At 38.1% G+C, this 22559-nt stretch overlaps 2 long non-coding RNA genes across 12 annotated transcripts in view; one reads left to right on the plus strand and one right to left on the minus strand.

Annotated features, from left to right (window-relative positions):
- LOC115496373 (uncharacterized) overlaps nt 1–22559 on the plus strand; it is a 121718-nt gene that overhangs the window by 94546 nt on the left and 4613 nt on the right. For 6 of the 11 annotated variants that reach the window (XR_012057316.1, XR_012057312.1, XR_012057310.1 and 3 more), the window contains 4 exons: nt 563–673; nt 15391–15836; nt 19736–19846; nt 20937–21004. This is a non-coding gene — a long non-coding RNA (uncharacterized lncRNA). Of the gene's footprint in view, nt 1–562; nt 674–15390; nt 15837–17613; nt 18046–19735; nt 19847–20936; nt 21005–22559 lie in introns of all 11 variants that reach the window. The other 5 variants (XR_012057318.1, XR_012057319.1, XR_012057320.1 and 2 more) reach the window with 4 other exon arrangements.
- On the minus strand, nt 13522–17661 carry LOC115496376 (uncharacterized). The gene is made up of 2 exons (XR_012057321.1): nt 17030–17661; nt 13522–14151 (listed from the first exon to the last, which is right to left on the minus strand). It is a non-coding gene; the product is annotated as an uncharacterized lncRNA (long non-coding RNA).

The following is a 22559-nucleotide window of genomic DNA, read 5'->3' on the forward strand; positions in this document are numbered from 1 at the left end:
CAGCTAAAGCAATAATTAGTATTTCAGTCTATTTAAAATAATGTTTTAATTATCTTCACTAATTCTAAGAATTGTAGAATATCACATCAGGCATTACTAAATCAGGCATCAGTGTTGTTGTAGATGCTTTGCCTAAGAAGTACCTAAATTTCACATTCTTTGAATGTCAGCTGGGTGACATTCAAGCTCTGGGTGATATTTACAAACTTTTTGAACCACAACAATGGAGAAGATACAAAATAAAGGAAATAGAAGCAGGCAAATGAACTCTCAATTTATCCCCCACTATCTCACTTCACGTCATTTGAATGGTCAGTAAAGCAGACCTAAAAAAGGAGAGCACTTTCTCTGGAAAGCTGATGTCCCAAGTGTTTGGGGTAGGAGAAGGTGAACACATGGGACACTGAAGCTCTGGTTGGCCAAGGGGAAGAAAATAAACACCATGAAAACATTGGGTCAAATACCACCATAACATATCTTTAAATGAAGCCTACACTGGTTCTGGATAGAGCTGAGAACAGGATTTGTTTTAGTCACCATGTTTTTTTCCATCTTTTCACAGGACAGGAGTAGGAATGGCAAGCAGGATGCACCAGGGTCAAGAAGGTGGCTTTGGAAACAATTCAAAATGAGTGAATACTCACTGGAGCAAAACCAGCTCTTTTTGCTCCAGGTGAGGCATGGGCAGCCTCAGTGCCAGTGCACATTCAGTGACAGCCTCTCAGGGGACAGGCAAAGCAAATGAGTCTTTTAGGGAACAAAAATCCCTCTGCACTGCGGGGTGTGTGGCTGGGGAGGGTTGATAACCGTGAGCAGCTCTGACACCCCAGTTTTGCTTTATCTAATTCAACAGCAGGATCTATTCTCTATTTCAGTACCTGGTGTGAAAGGAATTGTTTACCATTCTTCTTGGCCTCACTTTCTTTCTTGCTGAATTAGACCCTTTAACAAGACCAAGTGGTGTGTTTTCTGTAGGGAAAGCTTTGAAATGAAGCAAGATTTTTGTACCTTGTTCAAAGCCTCCTTTCAGGAGAAACTTGACTAACACAGGGAGGCTTCCAAGAAATTTGTTCCCCAAACTGTTTTTTTCTGAAAGAAATGTTTATTGTTTCTTTGATTGTTAGCTTTAATATTTATTGTGTTTTAATTTAAAAATATCTGCTTTTCTTTTTAATATGTGCTTTGCCCACAAATATTGCTATGAAGGAGCCCAGTATTATGGTCAGCTCTACAGCAACCCAGGGTGGAACAACAGATGCTTCAATGACATTCTTTAGGTGTATTTTTTTGGTTACTAGGAGTCATTTCAATAGAGGCACTGCAATATTCAGCGTGCTTTGCTCAGAGCCTGTGCCTGCCATGGGAGATCATCCAGCTCTGTGATTGTGAGAGACGACAGAAAAGCAAAAGGAATAGAAATAAGAGAAGGAAATAGGATAAATGTGGGCAAGGAAAGCTCAGAAGAGGCATTTCTAGTTGTTTAAGGGATTTCCAATGCTTGATCTGTAGAAAATTTTCATCCACATCCAAACTGGGCAGAAATTCCTTTCAGGATATGCCATCACTAACCCCCAACAGCTGAGATCAGCAGCACGGGCCAGGCTGCCCCAGGGACTGGGATCAGACATTAAATAACACACTGACCCTTACTCTGAGGAAGGACTCACAGAAAGCTGAATAGGCTGAATACCTTGCATTAGTGGCAATGTCCTGCTAATGAAGGTAATGAATGGCTCAGACAGGATAAAATATCAGCTTGTGCAGCATAAATACTGCTTGGACCTCTGTCTTGTGGCAAGAGGCACCTGAGGGACAGGAGTTTAATTTCTGATTAAACTATAGGTTTTTCCTGGGCAGAAGAAGCAGGAAGTGTATTTCAGAAGGCAGCTGGGAATGTGTCCTGTGTTTTTATTCTCTTTTGCCATCTAATAATTCATTCTTTGGCTTTCCCCCATAACTTCCCATTATTTAATTTACCTAGGCAAAAATCTGTGATCCTAGCCAGTCACTGCCTGGTATTCTCTTTCCTCTTCAGAGTTTTCTTATTTTCTGGACAACTGCTTCCCAGTCTTGCCTTTTCATACCAACAGCATGTCACTTGCTTGGAGTTAATGCTCAGCAGAACCAAGGTTGCAACTACTCATTCTATGTTTATTTATTTGAAAAGATCAATTAACAAAGAAATTGGTGTTGCTCAGCCCAAAAAGGCACTGTATAAACCACCAAGACACCCAGGGAAACGTTTTCAAAAATTCCACCAGAAGGTAGAGATATTTCCAGAGGAATAGTGCTGTCAATCCCAAAGGTTTTCATTAAGACCAAAATTCCTAAATGCTATCTGTGTCCCACCTTAGCACTCAGTGGTTATGACAGCTACTAAAGCAGCTCTGTGCTTAACATTTTGCTTCAAAATCCACGTTAAATATCTAATTATGAGAGCCCATAGGAATTATGCTCTTTAATTTACTTAGATCTAAAGATGAATACCATTTACATTTCCACCACTGAGGATACAGGTTCTCCAGTCTTCGGTCAATAGCACTGTTAAATATACAAATCAGACATGTTTGAAAAATGAAAAAAAAAAAAAAAAAGCCTTGGAATGTTAGCTCAAGCTTTTTTTTTTTTTTCAAATCTAATCCTTATTGCTTGCCTTTATTAACTGTGACTGACAATTCCTTAAAATATGTCAGCAGAGATACTTATTGCTGTTAACAGCATTGCATGGGATTCAGCATCTAAAAGCTCTTAGCCTGCATTGTGTGCCAGAAGTGTGGGAAAGAACACCTGGAGAGAATTTTGTGGAGCTTGTTTGAGGGTGGATGCAATCTTAATTCTGGTGTCTTGTCCTCAGTAATGAGAGAGGTTTTGTAAAGTTGAGTGACAAAAAGGAAAAATAGGTTTTTTTTTACTGTTGTGGCAAGTTTCAAACCTGGTGAATAATGTAGATAATTTTTTTGAAATTTGAAGTGGAGACTAATGTATGATTAACGTCAGGTCCACTGTTTTCCTTCCTTGTTGCTCTGCACAAGTGCCATAGCATTTCTTAGAAATAAAAAAAGGTACAGAACAATGTCTTGAGCAAGGACTGAGTTACAGTTTTTATCTTGCACTTGTAGCTGTTTGGTTTTAAACTCATTTTATATGTCTGCTAAGCAAAATAAACTGATCACAGTCGTCAGCCTTTTGGGGTTGGTTTGTTCTCAGTTGCATCTTTAGATGTTTCATGGAGTATAGACTAAAAATGTACTCTCACTATCAAAATTGTAATTATACCCATCTCTCTCTTTTTTTTTTTTCATCTCTCTCTTTTTCTTGGAAATGAACAAACAAAAGCTACAACTTATTCTGTCTTTATGCAGAGATGTTTGTTACAACTCCTGTTTCTCTTGATGCTTCTCAGCTCCTGCCAATTTATCTACAATTTTTGGTTTAGGTTTTAGGTTTGTTTTTTTTCAAGATACTTTAGTCCTGAGTGATGTTCTCTGGATGAGACTTTTACCAGTGCCAAGAACCAAAGAATAATAACTTCCCACTCCTGCCACAGCCCTGCCCTGCTCACAGCCACTTCAGCTCTGTTCTTCTCTTGTCATACTGAGCAGGACATTGCCACTTGGCCAATGGCATCTCCTTGAGTCTCGACCATCTTTTCAATTTATCAAGATCATTTTTAATCTTAATTCTGGCTTCAAGAACGTTGTTCCCCTTGATGGTTTCATGTACACTGCAAATTTTACATGAGTACAGTCTTCTATCCTTTAAGTTAATGAAAACACTGACAAGCCTCTGTCTGAAATACCTGCCTACCTTTAGATAAAATATTAAATTTTCTAGGAAAGTGCATTTTCAGACACTTTGGTACTACTGTGGATTAGTGTTAGTAGATGTTTTTCCACCTTGGTCTTATGTATGCTGGATACCTTTCTCAGGGTAGAGATGCTCCCTTCTGCATCTATCCTCTAAACAGTTATTTGATCAAACAGCATGTTGAGTCTTTTGTGGATTTTTTTTTTTCTACTTTGGGTGCTCAGGAATAAAATATTTTAATGAAATCCCTGAGTAATTTTGTTCTAAAGTCTCCTGTCTGATTTCTGTGCCATGGTTGCAGCAAGTAAGATGGAGGGCTTGAGGGTTTTACTGTTGTGCCACTTGAGGTGATTGAAGATATGAACAAAAAAATTTTCAAAGTGTCTGTATAACCACCCACAGAATGGGCTTAATGCATTCATTCAGGGTGCTTTCTGAGACTTAATTTACATTTCATATATTTGAGAGTCTCACATGGAAAGATATTTTTGTGATGATTTTTTAATACAGTAATTTGATGAGATCATAAGGATTTACTTTGGAAGGATTTATAATTAATTTCTGCATGTAAAGAAGGTATCATTCCATAAGTGTGAAGCTTATATTTATTTGTTGCCTATAATAATAATTTCATGAAGGAGACAGAAGAATAAGTACAATTAAAGAGCCATAGGATCTTCTGGTCTCTTCTCTCCCTGTCTTGTGACTGCTAATAAAAAAATTTCAGTGGGAAATCTGTGAAGAAGCAGAAAGAGTCCATCTCTCTTTAAGAAGCAAGAATTTAATTATGAAAAAAATCCTGGATTCCATACACTGTGTAAAACTTCCTCTTGTCTTTTCCATGTTAATTTATATTCTACCCTGTCCTAGATACAAGATCTTTTCCCCAAACTGCCTTCAATAATACAGAACATTATACGAGGGAAGATTTTGCTTCTTTCTTTCTGTTGAATGTGTGATGAAAATGTTGGATAGCAGTCAAGCAAATGCATTTTTAGGAAAACTTTGTGGGGGTCGGAGGAACAGGCTCTGAAACAGCAGCTGAGTCACCTCCTCCTGCCATGTCAGGTGCCCTCAGGAACACAGAAATTCCTGTTTCAGAAATTCCTGTTGAAGGCAAAAGCTGCTTCACTGGTGTACCACATCTGTCTGGGGCATCATCAGAATTCCTGACAAATCTCTGGAAGAAGGACAAGCTAATTAGGGAACTGACTTTGGGATGTGAGCTGTTAACTTGTGCACTGAGCTCAGTGGCGCAGGAGACTTGTAAATGTCGCCATCAAACCAGATATTTAGTAGTTGGAGCTGACACACTCCAACATCCCAGTAAATGGTGAGAAAATATTCCCTATCACTTGAGACTTTTGAAACTGCAGCAGATTGAACATGGTCTGAAAAAAAATGTCCTCTTGAGCTGAGTGCTCTTATAATGGGGGCAGGGGGGAGTGATGAGATGAGCAGTTTTGGTCTTTCCCTCCTGATTCTGCCCTACTTTCCTGACACCTTCTCCAAGAGGCTATTGGTTGTTTCGACAATCAAAGTTGTTTCCAGGGTGCTATAGAATAAGTGGAAAACTTGACTTACACAGTAATGAGTACTGGCCAAAGAGCAAAATAATGGGAACACTTAAAAAAAAAATAATATTGACTTTTTTCCCCTCCTTGCTTACCAGCTGCAGACTGTGCCATGAGGGAAACCAATCACAGACTCATTCCCAAACTGTCCAGATGAAAAAGACCTGCAGGCTACTTTGCTTATTGCCATAACTCTCTGGAATTGCTTCCTGCCATATATCTGAGTACTATATTCAGGCTAATTTGCCATAACTTTCCACTAGAAACCTATTCCATACCCTGATAAATCTCATCTCTGGCTCTTCCCGCAACTCCCTTCCTGAAGAACTCAGTTCATGTTTTCATTTGTCCATTTTCATTCTGAATCAGAGATGCTGCCTGAAATATTTAAAGGCTAAGGACCTCAGCAGGCACTGGAGAATGCTGTCGATGCTTTCCCTGTCATTTTCTTTGCTCTGTGGAGGATCTAGCATTGCAATAAAAATTCCAGACAGGCAAGAAAAATTATCCATATTACTGGACAATCTGCTACCCTTATCTCCTGCAGATCATGACCTTTTTACCTCTAGCTCAGGAAAGTATTATTTAGAAACTATGAAAGGAGAAGTGCCTTATTACATAGTTGGTTCTACCACGCTGAATTAAAGAAATACCTTTATAGAATCTAGAGGACAAATTGAATTTGAAAATGATCTTTCAGATATGTAGATATTCTCCTGGGCCAAGAGGATGTAGAAATGGTTCAGGCTTTATCCTGCAGTGCAGAAGTCAGCCCACAGTGGGGTACCCCACTTTCTGGGGTGCCATTTCATCACTGTCTTGCTGAGGGGGAGTTTGTGTAAGGCAGCTGTGGCTGTGTTTACACAACTATGACCTCAGAGGGGACAGTCCCAGCTGGAAGGTAGGACACTTCCTCATGAAAATCATTCTCCAGGTGCTCAGCATTCCCATTGGGAGCTAGATATTACCATATAATCCCTTTGTGACTCAGGAATGCTCATATCTGATTCTGTAAATGCTCATTTATCTTTTTCACCTTGTCCATGACACCTCACTTAGTCCACACTGAAATGAATGGAAAGTTTTTCTGTCCTTTAGAAGGGAATTTAATAGCTAGAAGATAAAATGAAGTTCAGATTCAAAGATATTGAGTATAGGAGCATAAAACTCCTTGGTTAGAAGATAGTTTGAAATTTTTTCTTACATTGCAGCATTAATTTTGCATTGAAATAAGAATATTTTCCAGTCTCATCCAGATCTTTGAGCTCTTCATCAGTTTATTTTCAAATCCTGTAGCTTTAACACAGGTACTGAATTCTGCTTTCAAATCGTTTAGCAGGAATCCTTGTAAGTGTCACTAAAATATAAAGAAAACACAATTTCTCTGAGCTAGTGGTGATGAAAGTGTACTGTTTTGGAAAAAATAGCACTTTTTTGTGTGTGTATTATCACTTTTGAGCCCCCTCTTGGTTATCTCTCTTTGTTTCACACAAGGATGGTATTAGTAGCCTGGAGCAATCTCTATGTGCCCTTTCAATCAGAAATGTTTCTTGATTTGTGTACTTATATAGCACAGGCCAAGCTGAAGTGAGAATTTATTTCCTGAAGAAAACAGATTTAATGTGAAAGGTGATCCTCAAAAGCTTCACAGCTCCAGTTGCCTTGGATAAGCACCAAGAAAAGCAGCTGCTGCTCCAAGTGAGTCTCCCACATCTCTGAGAGCTGCGGACCACCGATGAGGTGGGGAATGTTCTGCCCCTCTCTTCAAGGACAATGCCCATATTAGAAGTACTAAAGGAGGATTCAGGTGAAAACCATTAAACCCAGGCTTTCAGTTCCTCATTCTGCATTGCATTGTGGTTCAGAATCTGCCCAGCAGAGCCTTCAGTTCCTCCCCCCACTAATTATACCGTAATTACCTTTAACTTTGCAATCCTGACTCTCTTAACACCAGACGTTTCTACACTTCATCGTGTTTGTAGGAAAAACAACAACAACAACAACAAAAGAAACAATATTAGCAAAATATTCACCATCTTTTAGGCCACTTAAAGGAATATAGGAATGTTTATTGGAAATTTAAGACTGTTATCACATTTGTTCTTAAATTAATGAGTGCAAAAATAGAGGGAGGACAGAGAGAGTAAGTAGCTTATTGTTTGGAGTGCTGAGAGCAGCCTATAAAGTTGTTGTGCTGAGAATACTCTCCAACATGAAAAAGAGACCCACAGGCAAACAGCTATTATCTCAAGTAATCTTCAGTGAAGAGGATGTGCCTGTGAAATAACTTGGAGACCTTGTGTAATTCAATCCCTCAACCTTTGCTCACCAAGCTACTAGATCAGAAGAGAAATGTTCATAAACTTTTGAAGTGCACCAAAACATATGGAATATGGTGAATGAAGGATGGATTAGTGTGTGACCTAATGATGAGATGAACAAAAGAGGGGGAAAACATTGCACCACCTTTTTGCAAGTTCCATTTATCCATGAAATAAAAATTGCATTTGTATTTGCATTTCCATTACACAGAATTGCTATCTTCTGACTTACCAGCACAATGGTATTGTTTTATTTATTTAAACTGGATGGTTTGCTTTCCACAGTATGACCAGCTGTGAGAAAAATGGGATTCAATAATGTGAACATTTCACAGTAAATAAAATGCATTAATACAACAATATAAAAGCTGTGCTCAGCAGTTTCTCTAGGACAAAGTCTGTTCTAGAACTATGCATCCAGCTTTCTAAGCACTTGGAGAACTATAAAGGTTACATCTTATTGTGTGAAGTAATACAAAAATATATAGAATATCTGCTTAGGATTCTGCTAACTCACATCTCCCCATTTAAAAAGTTACATGTTTAATTGCCTGCTTTCAAACAGAATATTTCTGCATCTCTATTTCTTGCTCATATTCACTACTGCAAGTTTCTCTGTAAAACCTTGCTGTGACTCATTCTTGAAGGAAAGAAAACAGTGAAGTCATTTCTTAGTTTGAAGGGTAGCAAAACCAAAATGAAAATGAAAACACTTACCTGCTTATAATGCTCCCAGTCATCCTTTTTCTCCTTGACTACTTAGTAACATCTGCAATCTTTCTATTTCTGATCCAGTACGAAGGAAAAGGAAAAGCCTTTTGCAAATGTAGTGCTTGATTTTGGAAAAGCACATATTTTTCTTCAGAAATTACGAACTATTCATATGTTCATAAAAGCACCTCAAACACTTAAAAAAACCCCCCAACATTGTGTTTGTAGCTCTTTGTATTGTTCATTGCAATGGGGTAGTTCAGGATGGTGAAATCAAACATTTAATCTCATTATGAAATTATGTAGATAGTGTTACTTACAGCGATATATGGGAATAACAGTGTTTTATTATGGAGGATTTGTGGTGAACTCTTTTTTAATAGATAATACTTTAAAAGATTTAAATTGTAAAATAATTAATATTTATGTCAAGCCACATCTGACTTTTTTTGAGAATATATTTCTGCATGCTTCCATAAGCATCTGGAGCATGAAGCCATAACCAAAATCTGTGGCAGAAAGTGATGGCAATCACTCTTATATTTTGTCTCTCAATAAAAATAAAAAGCACTTATAAATTCTATACCTCTCATTTCTACAGTGCACACACACTGGAATACTCTCTTTATCTTTCTGTAGAAATACATTGTACATGGTGTGTACACCCAGGGCGAGATAAATGAATAAATTGAACAAAAAATACTGTAGCTATATTTATATTTAGCAAGACAACTGCAGCTTGCATCCTCTGCTGATGACAATTAGTAGGAAAGAGTAGAAATTATTGCAGACAAAAAACTTCTCACACATTATGCATGAGCATTGAGTTGATTTTATTCTAATGTTCCATGACATCCTCACAGCAGTCAGAAAGCTTGAAATGATTAAGCATAACAAAGATCTAAATACTAATTTTTCTTTTCATGCCACTGGTAAATTATAACCTTAAAAACATTGGGATTTCATTGGTGCCACTATTTGATGTTCATAAAAAACCAGGGGAATTTACATCTCCAGTTCTATTTATATATGCTCTTTAATTCTATTTTCGTGCATAAAAATAGAAGCTTTGCATCACCTCTTCTGCAAGAGTGAAATGAAGAGTTTCCTCGTGTTATTGTCTTTAAACACCACTTAAGTCAAAGCAGAATGGATGCTTGAGCAGAGCCTTCAGCTGGGTAAGGGATGGCTCTGCTTCCTTTAACGCTCCCACAGTTGTGATATCCTCAGGTGTGGATCTGTGGCCTCCAGTTTTTGATTTTTGGTGTTTTTTTTTTTGTTTTTTTTTTTTTTTTTGCAAGAAGTAACTATAACACAGCAAAGGTGGTAAAGATTTTCATGTTGAAAATCTGGAACTTTCTGCAACATTTTTTCCCCTGTTGCAGTATCCTCCTGCCTGATGATTATTCTGCTGGCAGTAAACTAAATATTGAATAGCCCTTCAAGGGGTTTTGCTCTTTATTCTGAGCTTTTCAAGGAAACTGATAAAATATCTAATTATTTAAATAATCAAGACAACGAGTATTTGATCACTAATATCAAAGATAAACCATAATTCAAGAGCTGAGGCATATGCTTAATATTGCATTACTCATAACACAAAGAAATTTATAATTCCCTTGAAAATGTGTTTGTTAAAGGTCTTTTGGAACAGTGGAATGGAGAAATACTGGGCTTTAATTTATATCTATTTATTTGATTATCCAAAACTTGCCATTGTATCGTTTGCCAAGCTGTTGGATGAAAGAAATCATGGTCAGTTAAGGGCAATAATTTCAAACTTGGACACAATGGTCTGAAGTCTAACCAGACATTGTGAATAATATTAGTTTTTACACATATATATTTTTTATTATTATATTTCTTATAAATATTGTTTATAATAATCCAGGCATGAAAGCTGGATTATCTGTTTAGTGTCAACGAAGTAATTTTGTTTCTGATTCTGAAGGAAAAACACTGAAAAGTGATTATGGAACATTATCATTGCCACTCCCTGATAGCTCCTGTTTTCCCTTCTCTTCCCAGCATTCTAAAGAGAAGCCAATTTAGTCCTAATCTCCCTTTTCCCACATCATCCCTCAGCACCCCCGCTAGCACTGACCATTAAAAATATATTTTGATCTGACCCAAAGCACAAGCTTGAGCCAGCCAGGAAATAAAGCAGCCATTTCTATTTTAATATTTCAAACACACCTTAAACAGTTTGGAGATCACATCAAAAGCACTTGCTGCCTAGAGAGCCACTGTCAACTTTATGAAGCCTTGTGCCATGACAAGTTGTTCCTATCAAGATGCCCATCAGCTTTAATTATCTGGTTGCAGATAATTAAAACTATAACTACTATCTGTTGAGACACAGGGAACTGCAAATGCAGGAAGGCCACTTAATTGAACCTGGGCTGACTGAGAAATGTGGGTTTGGACCCTTTCCTCCCTTCTGCAGTCCCTGGAACAAATCCTGATTCCAAAGGCCAAAGTGGCGGGCTCAGGTGTGTCCAGGCACAGGGTTTGTCACCCACCCCCTTTAGTGGGGCACAGCAGGGAGTGCCACACTGCACAGAGAGAGCCCAGCAACATGCTCAGAGCTCAAAACCCACTTCCCAATCCCTCTTTTTACACATTTCATCAGTTTCTCGTTCATTTTGCTGTGTGTGTTCCCACTGATTAGATCTCAAGTCATGCATCTCCCACTCACATTTAATCTTCTTGTTAGTTAGATCCTGAGTAGACCAAGCATGACTCTGAGCTTCATTTAGTCACAAAATACATAACATTTAGAAATGTCATGTATTTTCAGCAATATATTTGAATGTTTTCTGCTGTGAATGTCCCCCCTGTGCAGTGCTCAGGTGTCTGAGTGATTGCCAATGCTCTTTAGTGGACTGCAGACACCCTGTTATTAATCTGAGTAACTGCTCACCACTCATATTCTCAAGAACCTCATCACTTCTGCTACACAGCAACAATATTTGGGCTTTTGAGTTACTGAAATGCATGTAGCAATATTTCACACCACGTGCTAAGCCAGGTTCTCAGGAGGAAAGCAGCTGCTGTTATGCAGTTAAAAAAAATAAACCCAAAACTTCTGTGTTTAAAAGTGGCTTGTGTTCATTTTGTTTGGATAAATTTTGATGGAAATGAAAATTCATATCCCCCTCAGAAGATAAATCTTCCCAAACCTTCTAAAAATTTGCAGCTGGACAAAGAAAGTGAGGTTATTGCATCACTGCCCTTAGGGACATCAGGACAGTGGGCTGTGGCAGGGTCATTTGGCCACCCTACCTGTCCCAAAATGGATGTGAAAGAAGCAAAAAGGCCAGCTGTGTTATGTTGGCCACACTGTCAGTTTAAAGACTAAAATATTTTATGGATTTCATCACAATTATTAGATCCATAGTGAATAAATGTCCAAGTGAAAGGCTAAGGACATTAAAGGAGGTTTATTTACCCAAAGAGCTCTCCAAATCTGTGATAGTATTCTTCATTGTAAAAAAAACCCCATGCTTTCATTTGAGGAACAATAGCACAAATTGCAGATATTCACTAGCAGAGACAAAACTTACTTTAAAGAAGGCAACACAACTACTATTATAATTTCTGCTGTTAAATAATTTTAAATTGTACTTGTGCCCAAACCTCCACTTGGAGATCAAAGACCAAATTTAATAAGAAATTATCTCTTATAAAAAGAGGCCCATTCTAAGGAATGCCTAAAATAAAAATGGGCATCGAGACATAATATGTGTACAGTCAGTCCTAGAGCTTTTCACAGAGCTGCTGCTGCTCTCTTTTATCTTACCATACCTTAAAAGCAGCTTTTCTTCCTGTCTATGCCAGGTCTTCCACAACAGAAGCTCAGCAGGAATCCTCAGGGTGTGATCCAGCAGCTGCCCTTGGACATCTCAGTGCCAAAAATCCACTGCAGATGGGAGAGAGGGCAAAGCACAGCATTAACACACCCCACAAAAAACCTTGCCAAAAAATTGTAAACATTTACATGAGAGAAAAAAATAAATTTAAGGTAATTTAGATACAGCTTGGCTAAAACATAAGGCAGGGAAAGCAGCCAGCAGATATTTTAAGGCCAGGTTTGCACATGAAATACTTAGAATGGGAATACAAAGAACTGTGAAACATTGTGTAAATGGGAGAGATCAAATGAAGGGAAAATTAACAAAATGTATTTGACAGCAAGGTTGTGTGGCTGCTTCATTATGATTTTCTGAGGGAAGCATTCCAACCTGTTTCACTGGATGCAGTAAGACACAAAACGAGCTGGGCAAAAACAGAAGGAAATGTACTACAGAGAAAGTGCAGCAGTCAGAGGTGGAGCATGAGAGCATTTCCATCCCTTGAGTACCCATTTCCTGGCTGGTGTTTCACTCTGATTCTTTAAAAAAAATATTGCATACCTGAAAGCATGGTCAGTTTGTAGGGAATGGGAAGAATTTTCTGATGGTGAGTCAGAAGTGTGTGTACCATGGCATGGAAAGAGATGCAGCCACTGTGGCCCAAGTGCAGCAAGACACAGAGCTCCTGCAGCATCTCAAGTTTGTGTTTCACAGCAAAAGCCAGGCAGGAGACACAGAGCTCACAGCTGTGCTCAGACCAGGCTGCCAGACTCATTCAGAGGAACCTGGGTGTTACTGGGAGGTCCAGAGGTGCAAATTGCAGCAAAAAGCTACTCAGTTTGTAGAGGTGAAAAGCTATTTCTACCCTAAATCTCTCTTCCTGTGGTGAGCCATGAACACCTGCTCAGCAAGTGAACTCCTGCAGAGTTCACTGATGTCTCCAGGCTTTGGATCACATTTATGCACTTGATAAGCAGAAATTTGATCTCTAGACACACCTCGGTTCAAACTACACAGACACTGCAAGGTGAGATGCCATAGTTTCAATTACTTTTCTTCAACTGAGTGTGTGTAAGAGAAAGAGCAAATAAAATAGACAAAATGCTGTTATTCAGAAGACACCCTGAGAAACAGGGAGACAGGGAAAGATTAAATGTGACAGTGACTCCCTGGAGGGCTTTGTGAGAGTTGGGGAGGACTTTTTTTAACCCTGGCACATCTGAAACTGAGAATCTGAGGCAACAAAGGAATAACAGTAGTTCAATAGCAGGTAACTTTATTCTTAGTTCATCTGAGAAATGGTCTGGAAAACTATTTAAAGCACAGTGGAACATTATACAAATAATACTTCCTTGGACAACAAAAGGAAAAGTAAGGCATGCCTAATTTGTGAGAGGAAATTGCTGGAGAAGCACAGATAATGCTGTAGCCTTTTGTTGATTTTTCTTAATAGTGACTGCAATTGTACAATGTGTCTATGTGCTATGAATAGATGCTGTGAACGAAATTCAGGTACCCTGCTAGTCAATTTTTCTTACCAATAAATGCACACCCCAGAAAACATTTACCTGTGTGGCAAGTAGCATTTAATCAATCTACTTTGCACAGTTGATGAAATTTCAGTGGGGATTCATTAGAGGCTCCCTGAAATGTGTATTTGGCACTGCTGAGTGTCCTTGGGCAGCTACCAGCCCAACTGTGGGTCAGTCAGAGGAAGGATGAAGCCAGAGCCAAGCTGGAAAATAGGTGTGCTGGAACAGAGGCATCAGGAATCCACAATCAGAATTCCACAGCAGAATTCACTCTTCTCTCAGCTTGGAAAAGTGAATGTGGAGCAGAATCTTACAGGTTTTGGTCTCTCCAAAATGAAAGGGGAAGCAGATCCTGTTTAACATGACAAACAATATTTAGTGACTCTCAGTGACATACTTACTGAATCATTTAATACCACATAAAACTGCCTTCAGGTGGTACAGCCCCATTTGGTTCAGCTGATCGTCTAAGTAAGGCTTCTGCTTAGCTGTCATTGTGTTTGAAGCCTGTCATTCTTCCCAAAAAATAGCTGGGCAGTTGGATGTTGCATGGTCCCAAGTGGAAGGGGAAACACACTGATCTTTCTTAACATGACTTGACTGTGAATTTATTTAATTGTGTTGGATTCAACTATTTTCATGTCCTCTCTGGATGAGTTACTGCTTAATCTGAGATGAAATCTAAGAAACCAGAAGTGTGAGATGAGGCTAAAAATAATTTTTGAGGAATCTGACTGAAAATAATACCCTGCCTTGGTTTAGCAAAGTCATGTCTGGAGAACTGTCCTTATCAGCTTTGCCAGGAGCTGAGATGGAGCAGCTGTTGAATGATGCTTCTTAGAAAACCACACAATTATTTCAAATAGAATTTCTAATAGTTGGCATCTTAAGGTAATGAAAAGACTTTTGAATAACTTTTCTTAAAACCTTTCTGTTTATATTTGTTTTCCTAAGGTCCTTCCTTTTTTCTGATAGTTACATAGAGGCCCTCAGAAAAAATCTGCATGGCTCATCTGACTTCAGTGGGTTCCTGACAATTGGAAGGAGTTAAATTTCCAGCCTTGTGATTTAGAGCATGAGAAGATTAACATCAGGTCTGGTTTGGGCCATCAGCCACTCTCCAGCAGTGCATACCAAGGGAGAAATTACAAGGAAAAGACTTTGCAACTGAGGCAGAAATTACATCTACTAAGTCCTCAATGGAGTTTTTTCCTTCCATCAGTTCTGCTGCTGGAGTTTTAACCTCAAATGTATTTCTAGTTCTTAGCCATCAATTTGGCTAGTTGTTTAACTAACTAGTTTAACTAAACTGATCATTTAAATGGGTTTTGGAAAATGACCTTGTGATTGTTCGGAACCTGTAACCCCAACAGCCCATTGCTGTCCTTTTGTTCTTCTATTTTGAGAAAAAGTGAGCAATTCCTTTATCTTAATTTCTTTATTTATAATTGCACAGGCCTGTGCCATATCACCCCTAGTCATTTGTTTTCCAGCCCTAGGCTTGCTTGGCTGTTTTCTTTGACAAAGGAGCTATTCAATATGTTTGCTCATCCTTCTCCCTGACTGGAGTTCTTTTATTTTCTCTTTCCAGATGAGAAAAGATCTAAATAAATACTACCCAGAGACCTCTTACTTTCTTTGAAGACTGCAGTGATCTTTTTAACAGTGCTGTGTAAAAATGACATATGTGAAATACAATGAAATTTGTTGAGACTTCCAACGCTGAAGATTAAGTAAATATGATTTTACTCTCTGTACTAAATCTGCTGATGAAGAAGCTAAATTCTGATCAGCAGCAGTTACAGTAACTAGCTTGCCTGTTTCTCTCATGCTGGGGATAATTCTGCCTTGGAGATGCCATTTGTTGATATTTTTGCCATGACAGATGTTTAAGCTGATACTTCCTTAGATGACAAGACTGAAAATAGACTTAACTTCACTTGATGGAAACCCCCCAGCATCAATGGAACCAGTACAGACCCCAAGCCCTTTATCTTGCCTCTCAGACAGTACCTTGGCAGCCCTGTATATGATAATGTAAGAATAATTGCTTATTACATCTCTTCTGTAGCATACAGGCATTGTGTAATTCAGCATTAATGTCTGACAACCCAGCTGTCATCTTTCCAAAAATACTTGCTCTCTAACTACTGTAGCTGCTGCTGCTTCTACTTCAAACCAAGGCAAGAGATTTTGCTCTGGGGCATTTTGACAGAGTGTAATCTTTTGAAAAGACAGATGTTTGTGCTGCAACTGTCTGGTGGTTTTAAGGCTCATGCACATGTTTCAATAAATAAGTGCTAAATTACTTGCCAGGTTTTGAGTTAAAGTGGACTTCTACAGAAATATGTAGGTGAAACCCAAAAGTAAGATGAGCATGCTTACAAAAAACAGTTTCAAATCCCCTTTGAAAAAACATGAAAAGCCAAGAAGCTCTGGCTTAAAGGCTTATGAATGTGAAAAGGCATTTAGAATTTATAAAATAGATGGTGGTGTCATTTTCTGCCCTTCTCCATTTCATTTCCCAAGAGAAGTACTTCAAAGGGAGGGCAAATAATTCCTCCCCTTCTAAGGGATTTTTTTATTTGAAGTAGTACATAGGTCCTTATTGACCCAACTTTGATTTGTAAGCTGATGATGAAATTAATGTGGCCTTTGGTGTAACCACAATTAACTTCTCCAGAAGGGAGGTGATTCCATGTCTTGCAGTAAAAAAGTCTCTTTGGAAGGAGCCACCTGAAGCCTTTGTGCTGTTTGAGGCTCCAACAGACTCATGCCAGCTGAAGTGGTTTCCCTGCCTCTGGCTGCTCTTCTGCCCTGTGTGGAATTTCACCTTGGCAGATAAAGTATGGAAATTCTCTCCTATCAGAATGACTGATTATTATCTGATAGGGGAGTTTAATTCCTCATTCAGATTCTCCACGCTGGAGCTGGAGAAAGGCACTGACTGAACAGAGACTAATATTCTTTAGAAAGCCTGGTTAACCTGTCACTGCTAAATGAATATGTGCTGTGTCTCTGTGTACTTTAGAGTCTGTCTTGTATTAATAAATGGAAATAGGATAAACTACTTGAGGTTTAAAACAACTTACAAGGAAATATATGAAACACTCTCCTCCCTCTGGTAATCTTCAATTGCTGAATGAAGGGTGGGGAGGAAGAAAGAGAAAAGAAAAATAGAGATCCCTTTTTTCAAAGTATTCCGGAACAGTCTCCTGGTATTAACTTACCAGAATGCCAATCTGAGGACTCTGGTTCTGGAAAATTTGCTCAGTAGGATCACTTTAAGTTCGATTCCAGGTTCTCAGTAGGATGACTTCAAGTCATTCTGGAATCCCAGATCAGAAACATAGGACAAATAATTTAGAAAATTTGTATGAAATGTGGGGAGACAGTGAAATGTAACAGTACAAAGTACAATGAAACTACAATGTATATAAATATATATAGATAATATATATAAATAAATATAGATGCTCTCCATCCTTTCTCCATCACATCTCCGTCCCTTCTCCATGCTTTCTCCATCACATCTCCAATCCTTCTCCATCCTTTCTCCATCACATCTCCGTCCCTTCTCCATCCTTTCTCCATCCCATCCCTTCCTTCTCCATCCCTCCCCCTGGGGGTTCCACAGCTCCTTCAGGGAAGATGACTAACAGTGCCCCAACAGCAATTCTTAAATATTTTCCAACTTTGACAATTAATAACAAATTATCCCTATATAATCAAATGGGATTTCAGGCCCATGGTTTAAACTCAATTTACTGTACTTTCATAACTGTCATTTTTTTTTCTTTTCCTTCCCCTGAAGGCACCCTCTTCATTGAATTCTGGGAGGTGAAGATTAAGCTGACAGATGGTATCAGCAGAAGAATGATTATGAGTTTTAAAAACCTTGATATTTTGGCTTAGTACACCATTTTTCATGCAAATACTGACATGGATATTAGCATCCAATTAAGAAAGTATAAAACTATGCCATTCTGTTACAGTTTACATTACAATCATTTAATGTTTCATTAAAAATACTAAGAAGGGCTGCTCTGAAAGGGATAAAAATCAATGATCTATATATCACTTCTGCTGCTTTGCTCTTCTGGCGCAATGTGGCAGTGAAAATGGGCTATAAATGTCCTTAAATTATTCTGTAAATCTGAGTTGCTTTCTCCATTTTTTGTGTTCTATCTTTATCAAAGGATGGATTCATATCACCACACACTCCCTGGTGTTAAGGGAGTGTAAGGTAAAGTGTCAACTCTTCTGTGTCTTTATAGGGTATTTCCAATTTATTTCAATAAAGCATGTCTAAGCATTCACCCTTTGTTATTTGGACAATGACTGTCAGTGCAGTTTAAACACCAAAACCAGCTGATTGCCCACAGACAAATGTTTTTAAATGTCCTTTGTTTACTGTTTAGTTTTGGTTTTTGTGAGAAAACCTATTTTCTTGGCACTTCTGCTGAATAACACTCTCTGTTATTAGAACTAATTCTCTGACTTGTTTAACATCACCACATTCGCATCACTTTTTAAAAATAAGGAATAAATGGAAGGAAATTTCCTAGTCTCACACTGTGGTGAGGTAATATATGAAATAACCTATCTTTATTATTAAAACCTCAAAATAATTCATTTCATAGGAATACTTTTCTCTGCAAACACAATTACCAGTTAGTGGTAATAACAGATTGTTATCTGCAAAAATATTACTAGTTAGCTTAAAATTAAAATAAAATTTGGAATGTCTTAAAAAGTTTTCTAATGAAATGCTTTGAACATTTTGAAACATGTTCCAAAGTGGCATTGGGTCAAGAAAATTCAATATATTATGCTTATTTTCATAAATGTCAGGGATTGAATGTGCTAGATTTTGCTATTTTAACGAAGAAAGATGTAATTCAAAAGGTTTTGTCCAAGTATATGCACATTAGTTTACTTCTTTCTCACAGACAGTGAAAAGGTATAAATCTCCGTCTCATCATACCTTTTATCAGTGAACAAAATTTGACAACAAAAATCATTAAAATCTCATTAAATTCTGGTTTTGTGAGAAACTTTAAAAACTTTGGACATGCAGCCACATTATTTAGCTAATTAGTTAAGTGTTACACCATGAGCAAAGTGGTACTGTCTGGCTGCCCTGGCTGTCTTGAGACCCTGGCAGGGGTCTCAGAGACCTTGGCATGAAGTAAAAAACACCTGTGGCTTCAATTTTAGCCCGTGGAAAAAACTGCCAACTTTGCATGAGGAATTACAAGTCACAAAGGTTTTAGTAGTGTGATATTTGAACTAACAGAAGGTAAAAAAGTAGAATTTTTTGATTTTTAGAATGGAGTTCAAAGGGGTACAAGATGGAGGAATTTGGGCGTGTCCTGACCTTCTTCTCCTTCTCCTGGTCCTCCATGTCTTGGTGTGACGGTGACACTTTTCTATTGGTTTAAGGTAAAGATTCATAGTCTAATAGATGATAGGAATTGGTGAAGAAATTGTAAACACAGACATGTACATTTGAGTACACAAGGTGGAAGCCTCCCAGGCTCGAGGTCAGATGGTCTTGGCTTCCTTGATAGCCAGAGCTCGGCAGGTCAGAGAAAGAACGCTGAGATAAGAAGAAATAAAAAACCTTGAAAGTGCAACTGGAAACATTCCAGACTCCTTCTTTGGCTGTGTCGGGCTAAGGGAAGCAAAGACTCTTTTAAATCTCTTGGGGTCACCCTGACCTAGGAACCCCAAGAGAGAAATCGACATGGTACAAACAGAGACAATAAAATAACACAACTGAACCCTCTCAACTCAGACTGACCCTCGGCCTGGGGACAATCTTCTGGACAGGTATCACTTACCCAAGCAATTTGATCAGTTTAGAAAGCATTTGAGACTAAAAACCTGTGACAATCCTCCTTCCTCCTTTGTTTTCTCCTTCTTATTAAAAGTGGACATCCATCCCAACTTTGGGATTTGGCTCCTGTAGCTTCTGACTCCTGCAAAGCTGCTGCTGGATCCAGGGAGGATGACAAACCTGGATGGCTCAGCTTGGAAAAAAGGTAGTGGAGGCTCTGAGTGCTGGGAATCAAACAGCTCTGCCAGCCAAACAGACTTGCACCATAAATAGCAACAGCTGCTTGCAAGTATTGCTTGCAGATTGTCTTTATTAGGAGATATCAAAATCTCCAGTGACAATTCATCACTTTCCTAATCCTATTAGCAGTAATGGAGAAATGCCAAGTCATTCCCCACGAATCTCCCTCAGCTCTCTTTACGTTCTTAAAGCACCCAAGATTAGAGTACAACCTGAGTCAAAGAACATTGACTGGCTCTTAGTAGAGTAAAAATCCCAACCCCATGCTAGTGAGTGTTTGCCAAATTGTTTTAAAGGACAACAGAACACCAGAGTTGAGTTTAATTGGAGATGCTGAAGCTTAGTTGTTTTATTTTGTTTGCACATGGGTTGGTGACAAGACTGCCCTACAAGACCATGCTTCACCATAACTCCTGATAGCCATTGTCTCTGATACCAAAATCATTGTAAATACTTTAAGATTTGAAACACTGCCACAATAACCAGTAGCCTGGCTGATTTTGCAAACTCCTCTTGTAAAATTTTCAGACTAATGCTCATTTTTATGGTTGGTATAAAGGGTAGAATATTGTTTAATTTCATGCAATGGCTAGAAGCTAATGCTAAAAAATTCAGATTCAAAGGAGTTTATCACACATAGGTAACCAGCAGGAGAGTTTACCTAGGAAAACTGTAAAATCCCTATTAGTCATTTCATTCAAAGAGCAAATATTTTAGACCTTTTCTTCCAAAAGGTCAAAATACCATCATCTGAAAAAGTATGAAGAATCAGAACATTTTTTCTTAAGTGAAATATTTTGATATCTTTTCACAACATTGTTCTAGGTATTGTGGAACATTCCAAGAACCATATAGGAGCAGAGTGTGGACAAGGAAAAAAAAAAAACAAAAAAAAAAAACCCCAAAAAAACCCCCAATGTCTACGCTATAAAAAATAAAGAAAGTGGGGATTCATGCTACAACATGTAGAACCTCCTGTGGTTTTTATTTTTCAAACACAAGGCAGCAGTTTTACACTATCACTTAGTGACCTGTTCTCCTCTGCTGGGATTCAGCCATACAGGACAACTTGGAGATAAGGATTTAATGAATACTCACTCTGTGGATCAGCCAAGAGAGAGAGGTGAGCAATGAATGAAAACTTCCAGTGTCTCTTCCCAGATGTGTCTGCCATTTATCTCACACTGTATTCTGGTAAATAAAATTCAAGGGAGAGCACATTAAAGAACAACCAGACTAATGATCAGCAGAGATTCTTGAGTTAATGTTATCTCTTTATACTAAAAGTATGGTTTGAGCTAAATGCCTTGCCAGTTCCCTTCCTGGGCACCTAAATGAAAAAAAAAAAGCGTGAAAATGGAACTTTCATTATTTTAGGGACATATTTACACCTTTAAAAAAGATTCTGGTCTCACATTCTTCTGGACTGCTTTCAGTGCAGTGTCCAGCAAGATGCAACTTCTCAAGGCTAACAGAGGAACACAGGGAAATTTCTTCCTTCAGATAATCCTTCTTAATTTGGCATTTCGTAACTGGAACAAAAAAAAAAAAAACCAACCCTAATATAACCTTAAAATAAAGAAAATTATGAAATCTGAAGTCAAAATTTAAAGCAATGCAAAACACTGAAACATGCCAGCATTTGATCTAAGGATCCTAGAGAATTAGCATAGTGAGCATATGTTCATGTTCAAAGACAACAGACATTTTTGATAACCCTCCCTAAATTTAGCTCATCTATGATTTACATATTTAAAAGTTTCTTTCTTTTTTTTTTTTTTTTGAATGAACTAAATCAGGGTCACCTTCATCACTCGTACAGAAATATACACACAGCTTTCATTTATATAAATGTTTAACTACAAATATTGCACCTCAATTTTTAAACAGTAAATATGTATCAAATTGTTCATTTTCTTAGCCAGTAATTTTTGTAATTTATAATTGTATTTTCTTTCTCTGACTATGTGCCAAACTCTGTCTGCAGAAATGGTACTTGAACTTCATTCCTCCACACCTGGGTTGATTATTTGTGGGATCTGTTTTTCCTCTTAATAATCTTCTCTTATAAACTCCTTAGTAAGGCCCTCCTGAACAGAAGCAATCTAGCTGCTTTAAAGTTTTTATCAGAATTTCTATATTTCCATTTAAAAAATTGGGAACTCATAATTCTAGCACAAGCCATTTCTAATAAACACTTCTGATTAGCTTAGTATTAGCCATTTGATATGGACAGACAAAGAGGGTGATCTATCAGCAAAAATCTCATAATTTGATTAAAAGCATAGACAAATGCCTAAAAACCCCCAATCACAAAATTATCTCAAAACATTTTGAAAGCCTGTTAAAAATGCAGATGTCTTTTTTTTTTTTTTCTTTTTTTTTTTCCATTTTATACAGGTACTTGTGGGAACCATGGCACTCATGAGAATGACCCAGGAGCATTCATAAATTTACCTGATAGAAATAGATTTGAAGTCATGCCTTCCTAAGCAGCTGTGTGGTTTGCTGTGAGCAGATACCAGGGCCTGATGTAACATTTCAGCTGTGACCATTTCTGTCTGATTTTTGGCTGAAACACAAAGCTATATTTCCAAGCTGGCCTTTGCTGTAGATTCATTTCCATCCAGAACAAGCTGTTCCTTCTGGTTTACTCACCTCCAATAGCAGGCTGAATT

This window comes from Taeniopygia guttata, chromosome 9 (genome assembly GCF_048771995.1).
Source record: "Taeniopygia guttata chromosome 9, bTaeGut7.mat, whole genome shotgun sequence".
Classification (NCBI taxonomy): Eukaryota; Metazoa; Chordata; class Aves; order Passeriformes; family Estrildidae; genus Taeniopygia; species Taeniopygia guttata.